Raw genomic sequence first — 16430 nt, forward strand, 5'->3', positions numbered from 1 at the left:
AAGCACCAGAACGAAGCAAGGTCCATTAAAAGAATGGAAAAAATGTATTTTTAAGAACTTGGACAAGGTTTATAAGCAAATCAAATTAAAAAAGGATCAAATAATTATGTTGATTTATATATATTTTTTAAAAATCATAGGCAGATAATTCAAGTGTAAACCACGTTAAAAAATGACATCCCAAAGAAAGTTGATTGAGTTAAAAACTACTGAATAATTGAAATGGATAAACTTTCCTGGGACTGTTTTTGACGAGCTGTGTCTGTAGAGACTCGGTAGAAATACAGGATGATGCCCCGACTTTCAATAGGTCTTATTTCTTTATTTTCTTCAAACATTGATTGCAACTTCGGTTATTACAAGAATAATCATATAAAACATGACCCAAGACCATCATGGAACTCAGAAAAAGACCTCCGAGTGGCAATCAGAGCCATTCCACGGAGGGTTTAAAAGGGCGTCTGGTAAAATCTTGTTCTGCATCATCAAGAAATCCATAAAAATATAAAGCGATCGTGAACAAATGTTGTAGAGTGAAAAATAACATTTTAAAGAGCAACCAATGTGAAAACTAAACTTCCCTGACTCTCATATTTCAAATGTTAAAATCTTCCTCTCCAAGATCCTCATCATGACCATGTTTTGAACTTATTACTTTATAAAGTTCTCCCCTATCTGAAATCTCGTCCAACGAGAGGTTACGAGAGCGGAGTCCATTATGAAGTGATAATAGATTCGCTCCTCCTCCAGCCAGCTGTAATCACTGCCCTGCTTTGTTTATACAATGAGTCCCTTGGATGATGCTACGTGAGAATAGAGGTCGTAGATCAATTTAACATACACTTCAACACATTTGTTACCCTTAAAGACTCTTGAAACACAATAGACTGCTTATAACCAACATTGCATTCAATTCTGCTAGAATATAAATAAATTATCTCGATTGGGGTTCGTTTTCTTGTGGGTTACCCTTCATAAAAAATCTGGAAAGGCACAGAACTTGATCCACACGAACCTTTATTGTGAATAATAAACGTTTTTTGTGCAGTTACATGTCACAGATTGCTGCATCTATTCACATGACCAGTTCAGCTACATGTGAACAGAAGTTTGGAAAGTATTGTGAGTCCGATTTCCCACGAGAGTCTTAGCTTTTTTTACTAGTGATGGGTGGACGAAGCTTCGTGAAACAGTGTCATGTTGTTTAGAGGTCAGTAGGTGGCGCCATCAGATTAAAAATGATGTGATGTTTCATTAGAAAGGTCGGTCAAAACAAAGATAAATAGTTCAGAAACCGCCACCTAGTGGTAGTTAAAATAATGACACTGCTTAAATGAAGCTTGATCAGACCATCAGTACTTTTAATCAGCGTAATAAAAAGGTACATGAGGACGTAATACATATCTTTAATCTGGGAAGCCGTGTCATTCATTAGATACTTTAAGTTTTAATAGACAAGAAAGATCCTTAAGGTGATGAAAAACACATCTCACCATAACAAGAATTAATTTAGTGTCAGAGGCTCATTTGAAGTGAAAACACCTTTCAGACAATAATAATCAATACAACTAGAAATGATATAAGTGATGCGTTTCTTTTATGCAACACGCTCTTGTTGTCTGGTTACAAGATTTGAAATGATAAAGAGGGTCTCTGAGGGGTCTTGGGCAACACATCGTTATCCAACAAAAGATACTTGATAACATGAATAGATTTTTCCTCCATCGTCAGTTGCGTGTTTTCGCTGCCGGAGAGAACACGCGTGTGCCGTTTGAAGGAGCCGCGAGGAGCGTGAGCTCGTAGAGCGTTTCTCGGGGTGGTCTCTGCTCCATGTGCCTGCAGATCCTGGTGGTCATCTCCCCTCGGAGACATGATCAGAGCCCTGCTTCTCTCTAATGATGCTACTCTGGGCTGACTCACCTCCCAGCTGACAGACAGTGCTTTATTAGTTTCTTCAGGATAAACGTCTGCCTTCCCAGCCTTTTTTTTTTTTTTTTTCCAAAGCCACATCTCAAGGGTCACTGACGGCTCTGTCCTTTATTTGGTTTATTTTTAAACCCCCCGCTCCCTGTGCCTGGATGAGCTTTCCTCGCACACCTGGCTGTGCATGGCTGATCACATTGATCAGGTCCAGCTTCCACCCGACACAATCAGCAGCTCCACAGCAGCTCCAATCAAACGGCAGTCCTTCTCGAAAATCACATGTTTTTTTTTTTTTCTTCCTGTTTTCGGAGAAATACAAATGGAAGCAAACCTTGATCTCATATAAAAAAAAAATCTGGGTCTTATGGTGGCTTCAACTGTTGCAATACATAATGGGAAACCAAGTCGGTGTACAAGTCAATATGCTTTTTAATAAACGGTTAATGTCAGTAAATCGAATCATCGGTAGCTGCAAACAGTTAGCATTGCTAGCCATCGCCATAGCAACAGGTTGATTTCACTCGGAGGATCATCTTGTCTGGTTTTCAAAATAAAACACTTTACACATCATATTAGTTAAACAAAAATCATTCAATTTTTTCTTGTTTTCCGTCTTGTTTTTTTAAATATCACTCAAACCGGTCCTGGGAGAATTGTCTTACGACATATAAACCAAGATCCCATTGATTTTGAGAATCAGACAATATTTAATTTTCAGGGCTAGTCATCACAGGCTAATGTTACTATAGGCTTTTTTTTCCCCAACATAAAAAAACACATTTTGACAATAATTATCAATACATTGGTTTTGTTTTCTATTTCTTATTTTGTGTGTTATAAAGCTTACTTACTTATCTTATTTCAACCTTGTGTTTAAAACACTGGCAATACACGTTCCTGTATCTGATGTACTGATGCACTACAATATTAGGCTAAATGAGTGGTGTGGTGCTTTTTGTTTTTTTGTTTTTTTGTTTTTTTTATTAGATAGACAATAAGAAGTTTTGTCAAGTCGTATATAGATTTTGAATGTCGGGCCTGATTCTGTCATGCTTTTGTTTTAAGAGAAAAAGGTGAAACCAGGGTGGTTCTGATGCAAAAAATGTGTTCCTCGATCCACCATTTGTTTTCAGTCCATTTGATCAGGATCAGAACCAGACTTCATTTATTTTCAAAGTGCAACAACTGTGCTGTACCATGAAAAAGAAGCGGCTCGTCGGTGCTGGCAGAACACGATACAAAATATGAAATTTAAATAAAAAATAAATTGAATAAAATGGAATGAATACAACAGAGAGAGACAGAAGAAATATAATTTAAAATCAATGAATAAATACCATATAAAATAGATGATATACAATAGGAATGGAAAATATTTAAACTTCACATGAGCTTTAAATGTAAATTAAATCGATTTATTGAACAATAATAAAAAAAATAATTATCTCCCAGTTTTAAACACACACATTTACAAATGTGATCTGATGTATTTGCTCTTTTTGGTGGTTTTATTGGACCAGTTAACACCAAACACTTAATAAATAAGGATTCTTTTTTTTTCCAAGCTGTGATTTTAAAATGAACTGGATATTTTAATCAGACTGGTATACTTGCTAGCTTAGCTGGTCAATAGAAGAACTAACATAAGTCATTCTGAGGTAAACCTTTCCATATATATTTGTACGTGTTGCAGGTTTTTATTTAAATTCAACACCTTATTTTAAGACAGGAAAAATCATGTTTTAACATAATTTATACATCATATTTAAAGGGATTCTTGTGGTAAAGATTGATCTGCTTTATGAAAAATGACACCTGTGTCACAATAAAAAAGAAAAACATATTTGCCACATGTGTCTTACTTAATGTGAATGTTTTAAGAAGATGATATTCAGGTTTTATAATGTATTAAAAAAAATACATTTAAATGACCCATTTAACTTAGGTATCCACTATGATGATCTACTTACATATAAAGTTCTGTATGATTAACGATGACATCAAACGTTCACCTCGACAAACAACAGAACAGCAACAAACTGGAAGAATCAGCACATTTATGAGCTTTTTTCGTTCCGTCCGTATGACCCCATTCTGTTCCTCCGGCAGCCCCTTGTGAATTATTCTCTCCAGCTTACTGTCCTGGATTGGGAATTCCATTAATCATTTAAAAAAAAAAAAATACAGAAGCATACGTTAGGAAGATTCACATCTGTGGTCAAACCGACAGCACTTCTGTTCTCACTTGATATGTGTGTGAATGACGCAGTGAACACATTTTAAATCGGAAAAGAGCACTTTATCGTGATTAATATGGATGAGATTGTGAATATGTTGTTCTCACTTCTGTTCCAAGCATTTTTTTTTTAAAAGAGCAATTCGATCAATAGCATCAGGGAGCTGCAGGAACTCAGCATGGCTACTCATATATTTATTTAGGACGCGTCGTCTCCATCTGTGTCTCCATCAACAGTCTGTGAAATATAAACAATTACTCACCAATGTTGAGATGAACTCCGTCTGCCCTGCATTATATACAGTATTTACTGTTTGACCAATCATCTGTTACTGGGCAGCGAGAGTAACACGTTTAAGAAACTGTCAAGAAATGATTAACTCTATATGAAAATTGTTATTTTTAACGTTGTGTTAAACACAAATGTGGAAAGTTAAAGCTAATTATTGTAACTGGCTTTTATATTTTTGTGTGAAACTGAAATCCAGGTGATAAAATCCATCATGCTATGAAATGTTATTTTGTCCTAGCTTTAGCCAGGTAAGTATCCTATATTAAAATATCAAGTTAAAACACAGTAAAGATACTGAGATGGATATTTGTTAAACAATGATGTAAGTTTATGCCTCGAGACAAAACAAAGAAACAAGACAGAGTCACGAGAAGATGTTTCGTATTTTGAAGCTAACCACAGAATATAATAATGCTAAAATTAGCCTGTAATAATTTACATCAGTTAATTTTGGATTTAACCTCTTATTCCATGTTAAAAGCAATGATACACAAGATTTAGACATTATCAATTTCTTTCATATATTCTTTAAAGACGGTTTATGTTGAAAAGTCAAAAATAGAACAACTTTCTTACTGTTATTTTAACCATGTAGATATATTGTTATGTATCTTTGCTAAGCAACCAACCAAACTGCTATGTCCTGAGAGGAATTTCTGAAGTCAGGAGGACAGTAAAGGTAGATTTAAGACGTTGCAGTTTCACTTTTGTAACAAAAGGTGGAGCCAAAAACACATTCTAAATCTTTTGGATAGGGTCTTTAAAGTATCTGTATGTTGTGTTTGTTCACATTGTTTTAAAATTCATGTCGACTGCTCCAAAGGAATCTAGAATATTTATCTTGCTGCTTCAACTGGCATCAGATTGAGCTCTGACTATTGTTCTTATCCACCGTTGTTTTCAAAACTTTTGTCCACTTGTAAAATATTTTCAGAACATCTTCAACATACAGTAGATAATATATAATGTATGAAACAAAACTCTACTGGTACCTTCATCAGGTAACTTTATTTATTATGAGTAAAAAGCTATGATTTTATTTGATCACAAATGTTGTTTACTATTGATATATTTTCCACACGTCATAGTAAACTGGTCATGTGACTAAGCACGCAACAATCTGTGACATGTATTTGCACCAAGTAAAACATTCACGTTAAAGGTTGACGAGGATCATGTAAAGTTTCTAGGAGGGTATGGGCATTTTTTCTCAGCCAAGCCTTTTCAAGTCCAAGTGTGTACGAGGACATGGTAAGTGTCTGTGTTCTATCTGGACGGGCTCAAGTGCTGCATCATATTGTCCTCTGCTGTGGATAAGATCTGTTACTGCGATATCACAGCTGTTGCAGATGGTGCTTTGTGACCATTTTGTCCGGACACGATCGGACAATGAAAGGCGACGACGGGCTCTTTGATCAGCACTAATGAAATCAGGTCGGCCAGTCTATTCACCGTCCTCCTGAATAAAGAGCAGACGAGAGCCGAAGACAACACGAATCTTTGGTCGGAGCCAGAAAATTACATAACCATCAACAGGGGAAAAAAACCAAAACAGAATTATATACAATTAGATGTATTTAAAAGTGAGATGTGGCGTAACAGACGGAGACACTTTCAGCATGTTTCTTTGATCCAGCTATTATCAGAGAAGTACAGAGGAAGATAAACATGAGTCACCGCCGTGTTACACCGATGCAGTCGTGAGTCCAAGACCTCCCAGTGACATCGCGCTTTTACAGAAAATAATATAGAGAATAAAAGGGGAATAGAAGCTTTAATACATAGGACTGAAAATAGAACATGGCAAAGCTTTGGCAAAAAATGTCTCATTATTTTAATTGATAATATAATCTATCTATGTAAATAAGTAAGTCATTTTTATTTGTATAGCGCTTTTCTAGACCAGGGTCACAAAGCGCTTAAACAATCAAAACAATACTTAAAAAAGTATATACTTTAAAGATCAAGATAATACTGAGAACAACACAGAAGTTCCAGAAAATCAAGGAAAAGCCTGAACAAATACAAACGTCTTAAGATGTTTCTTAAAGGAGTCAGTAGATCCATCAAGCGCAAAGAGAGAGGAAGATCGTTCCTATGTCTCTCCTAAGATGCATGCAATCAGTTCAAAGAGCAAAAAGTATAAATAAAATTGCTCAATGTACATATACTTTTATTTGTAGATTTTCTTAACAAACGTAAATTTGTTTTTTTATTTATTACATTTGATAAAAAATAAATGAAACGAAATTATGCAATTTTCTTTGTGAGGATTTATTAAATCTTAAAAAATATATATTATTTCAGACATGTTGGGTTTTTTCAAATGACCACTAATACAATAAAAACATTTTCTAGCAGTATTATTCAGAGTATACATTTTAATGCAGTTATTAAAAATATATATTGAATTATTAATAAACCTCCTTAATAATCTTAGAATTTCCTTTTCTCTCGTTTTGATTTATATATACAGTATAAAAAATGGAATCCTTTGAATATGAGTTTGGATTGGGTGTGGCTTTTCTCTAGAATATGTTTTGTTTATTGTTCATAATAATAATAATAATTCATTGTATATAGAGGCTCCTTTCTCGGCACTAACATGAGATTCAAACAACCAAGCATAAAAACATAATTAAAACATTAAGACTCATTAAAACATATTTAAAAAACAGTGATCATGTGCAATAAACAGATTTAAATAAATACGTTTCGAGGTGTAATTTAAAAGGGGTAAAAGAGTCCATGTTTCTCGGTTCCGTTGGTAGAGAGTTCCAAGATTAATAATATATGAATAGTTTTCTTAATTTATTGATTTACTTTCATTTTGAAATATGTCCAAAATTGAATGCTTCACCTTACAAACTGGTACTTCGTTAAAATTGTCACTTTACATTTACAATCCATCCAGACAAAGCGGTAAATAACTGTAATCAAATGTGCCAGACAAAGTGCTGCCGTCTTGATTTAAGAGCAAAACTGTGAAGACATCTCTCTGAAAAAACATTTTAGACCCTCGACGGTCCAAGTCCAAGCTTGCGAAATCAGAAAGTTGGAGGAATTGTTTCCAATCAAAAACCCAATTATGGGCCCAAATAAACAAAACAAGGGTCATTATTGACGCCGCATTGATCAGGCGGAGACAAAGTGAAAGGTAATGTTCTCGTGCGTCTGCCGCGCGTGTTAGTGACGCCTTCGTCCGGTGGGTAATAATTTGCTTTTGTTAATAGATCTGCTTCCCCCCCTGAGGTTAAAAACCAATTAAAGCGCGTTTAATGGTGACGTGTGACTTAAACAGTGGTGTAAGGGCATGTGAGGTCACTGGAAGGAATCGTTCGCCATTAGTCAAGAAGTATTTTCACCTTCTGCAGTGAATGACATCAAAACGAAGCCCATAGTTCTATATTGCTCTGGTAAAATGAAGAAAAAATACAACAAAGGTCAAGTTAAAATGTACGTCAATAGAATATTCTTTTTTTTTCCATTTTCAAATCAGGCTGTAACATAAAAAAAATGTTGAAAGCACTGTGAATACTTTCTGGATTTATTGAAATATGGACGTCTGTGTTGAACCCATTTGGTTTTTTTATTAATTAACCATGATTTTGAAGTCATGGTCGTGGCCATTTTGTAAAATCTTCTGTACTCGGTCCGAGCAATTCCCACGTGATGACAACAGACTCCACAAAAATATATTTTTAAAAGATTTTTAATCTGTGAACTGTCAACTGAGCAATTAATTGACAAATTGTACCGACATTACATATTTATATTTGCAAAAAGACGCTTGCGACTTTGCGGTCTATTTGTTAACATGCATGTTTTAAGTGTGCTACAAAGTGTCCTTCAATTGCTCAGTTTTATTTTCGGTCAACCATGGCCCCTATTATGCAAAGTTCAGGAAACTAAAATAAAAGAGAGTCAGAGTCATAGTTTTTTTTACACCATGCACACCTGACGCTGACTTTTTATGTGACCAAAATACTTATCAACATAATTGGTGAAAAAGTGCAGCCTTGGTGGAGTCCAACCCTCTCTGTAAACAAGTCCAGCCATGTGCCCAGCCCCTAAAGGGACACCATATGTGGATTCAGAAGGGGGGCGCACCTGCCGCCGTAAAATGTCTCAGCAGTAAAATGTACCGATGAGCACAAATATATACTGAACAAAATCAGTGTTAGTTTGTTTGTTATTTGCTCAGAAATGGCTTTAAAATACAGAGCTTTTAAAAGGTTCCACTCGCCCCAGCTTTGCCCCATCTTCGCCCCATTGGGGTGACCACAAAACCACTTTGCTCTTCCTGCATCTGGAGGTTTTAACCAAAGTAACTTTGGGAAGATATCATCCACCCCAGGTGCCTTGCTACCGCGGACATTTTTAACCATCTTTTTTAGTCCCCTGACCAGGCTTCCTCTTTTGGGATGCACATTAAGGAGGTCTTCAACATTCCTTCCTACAACTCAAGACATCAGCCCACCATCTCCACTATCCACTGTGCTGACAGTGCACTGCTCCCCACCCTCTGAGACATTTGATGGTGGTCTAGAACGAAAGTCATCCTCCATTGCCAAACCAAACTCCTCCCACATCATCCAAGCTTTTGCTTCAGCTACTTCCAAAGCTGCATCACGCCTGCCATGCCGTTACCTATCGTCTGCCTCAAGTCTCACAGGCCAGAAAGGTACAGTAGGTGTTTTTCTTTAGCCAAACAGAATCCTTCACGATAACATGCACCGCCAACCTTATGGTCACATCTCAAATCAACTGGCAATATAAAAGAAACATGAATTCAATTCAAATTGGGTCGATTCTTAAAGGAGAAAAATCTGAGCATCTTTGAATTTCTTGCATATTGACATTCACCACCGAGAAGCTTAATGCCTAAATCATAACCTTCAGTTTTACTGACACAGGACGGCTCTTCAGGAGGACATTTTCAAGCTTTTTAAAAATGCACTCAGAGAAATGGTTTTAAAATGTTCAAGAAATGCATACAAAAAAAAACAGGAACCAGGTGCTGACCTCCATGAAAAAGCAATATTTAAGATTAAGTGAATTATTTCCGACTCTTTCAAGTGTCAGATGGTTGAAACTTCAATTTTGTGGAACCTACGTTCCCAAATTTGAAAGCATTACAACATGAGGGAAAGAAGTCCAAACAGTAGTGGAAAACATTGTTAAAATGAGAGAGTCATGATTGTTCAGACAATTATTGTTACAGAAAATATGAAAAAAATGTTTTGCTTAGAGATGGAGGATCAACAAGGGGTGTCGTTCCAGTGTAAGTCACAAGGTGCTTCCCAGAAAGGAACATCAATAGGATGGAGGTCAGGAAAAACGCGACTCGTTAGTGAGTCCCTGATGGACGCATCAGTCACGGGTCATGGAAATCTGCTATTCTTGTGCCGCCGTGTCTCCTGGGCTCAGCACCTACAAGAGAAACCACTGGACTCTGCCTACGCCATCGAAGTGACAACTTCAGGTGTCTTGACCTCGGCCAGACATGGAAGCTCCGGGGAAGAAATTTTGACTGGAGGAAAAATGTAAATGTCACCAGGAGCTTCGGAAATCATTAACGTCATTTTGGGCCTGTTTGAAATGAAGAAAAACTTCACGGATTTGGTCGGAATGACAGTTAATGAGAAAACCTGATGTCAGATTATCTAATCCACTCATGCAAATGAAGCGCTGAGCGGTCTGAAAGTAAATGAAGATGGAGGCGAGACAGGATATTTTGGATGGATTGATCTCTGGCTGCCTCGTCTTCTCAGAGAAGTGAGCTCCCTGAGGGATGTGGAGTTCTGTGAGGCAAAGATAACTGGCTCTTATCTCCGTCTGCTCACTCAGCTATGAGAGCTCATGGAGAACCAGGGGAACCCAGGAAGAAAAGGATCATGAGATCCCCGCCGAGGCTTTTTTTTTTGTTCTTCATCATACAAGTATTTCTAATTACATCTATTATTTTCCTCGCGTGAGTCTTTTGGTCCTGAGCGCTGTGGTGTCTTTTTTAAATGAGATTAGAGCAGATTAGGGGGGATTTCAATCCAGAGGAGTTGGGATTCAAGCAGTGAGCTGTTGGAAACTGACTGGTTTTGTGGTAACACAACTAGCCGCGTTAGAAAAACAAACACACACAAGAGGCTTGTCTGAGTTTTGCTTTTTACATGCACTCGACTTTACAATTATTGATGTTTTGTGAGCCTCAAGGAACCAGCTGTGATGATCCCACTGAGATTTTAGGGGCAATATCGCCTTCCATTGTCTCTCATTTACTAAAGGTTTGGTCAGGCAGAGAATTACAACATTTACTTCTCCATCCTACAAACTGTAAGTTTGTAGGATGGAGAAGACAGAAGACATGTCCATATACATCTTACAAATGTTGTGGCTGCTCTATCATATTGTTAAGGTGGTTAAACCTGGTCAAAAGTCAGAGCCATAGTGGCAGAACGTCAAGTCAAAATGACATTTAATGAAGGTCTGGTCAGCGTCAATCATATCTAAATCTATGTAACAAACATGTAGAGCTCTGACATATAAAGTCACACATCCATGCAATCACGAAAACATATATTTGCAGGAAAAAAGCCTAATTTACAAACCAAACCATGGATGGATAGTCTGGTATACATGTAAGTGATTGAAGGTGAAGAGGCAATTGTGTAACTAAAATGTTACCTTTAAAGGTCTGGTGTTTTATAATACTTATTTTAGAGACAAGGACACTCAGTAGCTCAGATTGAAATTGTTATTATTATAAATGATCCTTTCGAAAACATTTTCTCAGAAGCTCTTGAGCTTCTGAGAAATTCCACATCAGGTAGTTGCAGTAGATTCCACTCATAACTGTAGCATATCTCCGTAGAACCTGTTGATCTTTACTTAAGACCTTTTTTACCTTTAAAATCTTACTTTTACAAATGTATTTAAGATCATTTCAACACATTATCATTTGTTTAAACATATACAGATTTTTTTGCTATAGAAAAATGTGTGTTTATTATGTTTATATGGCTCCTTAAGTATTTAACCTTTAATGTTATATTATCTAACAAAACTTGTTTTAGTTCACGTCGAGGGAAATCTATTCCGAAGTGGGACAAAAATCCCAGTATAATAACCTCAAAGGAAAAACTTCTGTTTGTTTTCTTTGTTTTCATTTGGTCTGTTCTCTGCTGTCTAGTATTCGCCGGCATGAAAACTAAAAATAGTTAGAACTAGCAATTTCATTTTGTTCAAAAAATGATATCTCATTTAAATACTTGGCAAAATCATAGTGGGCCAGATTTAACCTTTTTACAGGACTGATCTGTTAAAAAAAAAATGTTCGTCTCCCTTCACTGTTATTTCTGGTGTTTCTTCAATCTTCAATAAAAATGCTACCTTCAACTGAGAAAAATCTCTAAATTTAGGAAAATGTTGTCACGGCATGATCTAGTGTTTATAATCCATGTGTTTGTGTCTTCTTGTCTGGACTATTGTAATAGTTTATTTTCATGTCTTAAAAAGAAGGATCTGACTCGCCTGCAGTTGATTCAGAACTCTGCAGCGAGAATTCTGAGCCGCTCTAGTAGAAGAACTCTCTGATCCATAAATCTCTTCACTGACTGCAAGTTTCTTTTAGGATCAACTTTAAAATTCTGGTTCTTACTTTCAGATCTATTCATGGTCAGACTCCTTCTTACATCACTGATCTGATCCAGCCTTAAACCCCAGCTCGGGCTCTGAGGTCCTCGGATCAGAATCTACTGATGGTTCCTGAACACGGTTCAGGACCAGAGGAAAGAAATCCTTCCAGGCTGTTGCAGCTAAGCTTTGGAACGATCTTCCTCTCCCTCTGTGTTTGATGATCTACTGACTCCTTCAAGAAACATCTTAAGACACTTTTATTCGTGCAGACTTTTCCTTGATTCTCTGAGACTCCTGTGTGTGTCTCGGTGTTGTATTGACCTTTTAAGCATTTATTTTATTGGGTATTCTTTTGATTGTTTAAGTGCATTAGTTATTCATAAGTTAAGATCATTCTTTGATCTCTGTGAGATGGCCAAATTAAACAAGTTGACAAACAGCTTACACGTTTTCTAATTTGTTTTTCACTCACTGCCGCATGATTCCATCTCGAATGAATAGCTGGCAGGTATCCAGCCTCGCGGCCATGTTTACAGAGCTCCTGATCTATTGTCGGCTCCGTCACACGGAGAGGAGTTTGATCCTGTCACATCTGATTCTCCAGATGAGCTCTGACTTCCTCGAGGAGGTGCAGGAACGTCGTGACGTCAACAACAACAACAGACACAGAAAAAGCTTCCCCTCCACCCTCCGCCGTGCAGAGGAGGTGTATTTTGGTCAGAGTGTCTCATGGTGTCAGAGACGTCACGGTCTCACGGGTGTGAACCGACGAGCAGAGAGTGAAGTTCTCTAACTCGCTGACGGAACATCGGATTTAACGCCGTGCGACTTTGACACATACACTGTGTGATGCTCTGGCCGCTCGTTATTCTGCTGATGAAGTTGCAGAAGAAATTCCAAAATAGATACGTATGGATTTGTTATCCTCCATCCCTAACCTATAATAAAGACACGGCAACATCTTATTAAATGTTAATGAAATATTTTATTGGGATTAAAGGTCCATAATACACAGAGGCTTTGCTCACTTTAATTAGGCTGCACATAATGAAAGCACATTTCATTCAAATTGCATCTGCTGTGTGACGAAATATTTGGGTGTGTATGAGTGTTAGCTATAGCCTCTATGTGTTGTTGGAGATGATTTAAGGAAATACAAGTGGATTAAAGAGGTCAAGATCTGGTGATATAGTCAGAGTCAGGTTTTCATTTCAAGTGTTTTGAAACCAAAATATGTCCAAATATCAGCTTTGAAAGCGGCTGGAATCCAATGTATCCTCTCGTCCTCAGTCATCGCCAGGATCTCGCAGGATTTAATTGTTCCCTTAGCTTGGGGGGTGGGGGGGGGACATAATGACTGCTGCCATCTAGCGGCCGGAAGTTTAAATGCAACACAAAAATGAACAAACACTATGAATTTCGCATGTTAATTGTAAATTAAAAATCGAATTGTTTTATTTTTAAAATTGAACATTAAAAAGTAAAGATCAGAAGTGTAAAAGCATAAAATGTTTTTATTTTTAATATTCAGATTAACATTTAATCAGTCCTACTGTTCAGTTATAATCAACTCCACTCACTTACACCTACACACATTTAGAAAAAAATAAAAAAGAGTCTTAAATACTCTATGTTTATAGTTTAACATGAACATGATTCTACTTTGTTTTTGAGCCAATAATTGATTGCGATCCACATAAAATACCTTGGATGGCCAGAGAGTATTATAATACCGAAAACAAGTTTTAAATAGCAATGAAATATAAAATATAATTGGATTTCAATGTCAAAATCGTTCCTCCACGATCATTTTTTTTTTTTTTTACTCTGCCTTCACAAGGGCTGCATAAATACAGGCAAAGGGCTTTAAGTGGCCCTTGGGCCGAATTTGCTCAGACTTGAATTGAAGAAAAGACACAACAAAAATTCCAAATACCTCCATACTCCTCTTCTGTAACGTCCATCTTGTATTGAAGCCTCGACATTTAGAATTGTTACAGAAAAACGTAAACAGGTTTTCATTTGAACCTTATTTGTAGCAGAAGCTTAAAGGCCCAAACATGCTACACAAACAGGAAGTAAACATCGCCAGCGCTTCCCAGGTTAGGCTGTAGACTGGAATTTGGGTGAACTAACCCATTAAAGGCATCTGAAAACAAACTGAGGTTCATTTACCTGGAAAAGCTTTGGAAATTGTCAGGATATATTGATTACGCAACTGCAGGATTGCCATCCGGATCCACAAAGGTTACAGAAGTGTCGATATGTGTGTGTGCAGACCTTTCCAGGTTGTCCCCCCCGTTTTAAAATTCTAAGATAATATTTATATATTAGTAATAATTGTATTCATTTTCGTAAATTAAAATAACATTAAAAGACATCAGGTATCTTCTTAATAACAATCTTTTTTTCTTGGTTGTCTAAAATGTTATTATCTAAATACAATTTTACATCAGATAATTTGTCAAGATTTTTCAACTAAATAACAAAGTGATTCATGGAAGTATGTTAGGAAAAAGACAACTACTTGTTTGTTTTTTTCCTCTCAAAGATGTTTCTGACTTGAGCATCTTTGTAACGATTAACAAATATATTGTTATAAAAATCTATCTTCATATAATAAATGTGTGTTTTGAGCGAACTTTAGCTCTTACAATTGAAAATTAATCTGTATTCACTAAAAAAGTTTTATATTTAACTTTCATATACACACACAATAACACACACTATAATTTTCATTACATTTTATACAAAGATACTCACACTGATGTTCACTAACACACACACACACACACAATAACGCACACACCCACACACACACATGTTCACTACGAAGAATTTTTCACAAATTTGTCATTCCTTCTATAACTGCTTCAATTCACACACCATGCTTGGTATATATATATATATATATATATATATATATATATATATATATAAAGGGTAATTTATTAGACACAAGATGCATCAAATGACTGACATAAAACAACTACAATGACTGTGGTGCCAGAATGTGTGTTGTTGTTCTTTCGATATCGTTAAGAAGACAGATCCATGTTGTATTCAAACATCACACTTACTGTCATTTCAATTACGGACGGTTGGTATGCGCCAGGAAAACTACTCGTATAAGTTGTTTTATTGATTCAATTATAGGTTCTATTTCACAAAACCATGTGAAATTAGCCCCTGGGCAGAGGCATGACATTGTTGAGTGCTTTTCTAATCCAAGATAAAAAAAACACTTGTGTCGAATAATGTACAATAGTTTATAAAAAAAAAGAAGGAATTAAACTACTGATTCTGCTGTTTATGTGTTTATTTTTAAGTGGATTGAGTGATTCCATTGATTAATCTAGCAATGTCTGGAACTCTCCACATCTACAAAGAGAAACGATCCAAACAAGTGTTGGACCGCAGCGACGATCATGGTCGGTGGTGCTAGTTTTCGGACGGAGAACCCAATTTGATAGAAGCGGTATATATTGATCAACCGCGGCTACATCGGAGCTCCATTGATTCGCCCGTGTGAACAGAGGTGTGACAGATCTGACCAAAACATCAATTTCACCAGTAATTACTCCTGTTGTTAGTGAAGGCGGCGAGAGAAGCTTAAAAAAAAAACTGTGTCTGAGACTCCACAAGATAAATTGTCCAACACAAATGAGAGGGCGAGGAGGACACGGCAGCGTTGAAACATGAGAATAAGAACGCGAGCACGTGCCGCCGGGGTATCGACGCGACACTTCTTAATGATGTTAACAGGGGTTGTAAGCTGGGGATGTGTCTTGACCACTTGATTACTGACAGGAATTAAGCTGCCCACTATTCCAAATTCAATTATAAAGGCTCCACATGTCTGTTAATAAGTGGGATGTAGATTTGATAGGCAACCAGTTGTGAAGCTTCAAGCCCTCAGCTTCATTAGCGAGAGCTTAAACAGGCGACTCACCGTGCGGCATCAAAGTGCCCCCTCTGCAAAGTGAGTAACAAACTCCTTATTAGATATGCAGCCGATCTCCTTGGATACAGCCGACATACACAACGATCGCTCGGTGAAATCGCTGTATGTATAAAAAGGCTCCTCTCAATTACTGCTTGCCAGCCAAAGGGGAAGGTGCCGGAGGAAGAGGAGGAGCCGCTCAAGTTTCAGAAAAAAAATAAGAAAGTAGCACTTTAGAATCGGAGGAAGGCCCCCCCGACCATAATCCGATTGGATCTGGACACAGCTGCGGGGTTTTTTTTTCTGGAGGCTCGGAGATGGTTCCGGTGTGACGCTGCTGCAGGGTTCCTGCCAGTTCACGGGCTGTCGCTGCCCACACGTGGACCTGATACAATCGCGCCGAC

This window comes from Callionymus lyra, chromosome 8, assembly GCF_982586985.1.
Source record: "Callionymus lyra chromosome 8, fCalLyr1.hap1.1, whole genome shotgun sequence".
Classification (NCBI taxonomy): domain Eukaryota; kingdom Metazoa; phylum Chordata; class Actinopteri; order Syngnathiformes; family Callionymidae; genus Callionymus; species Callionymus lyra.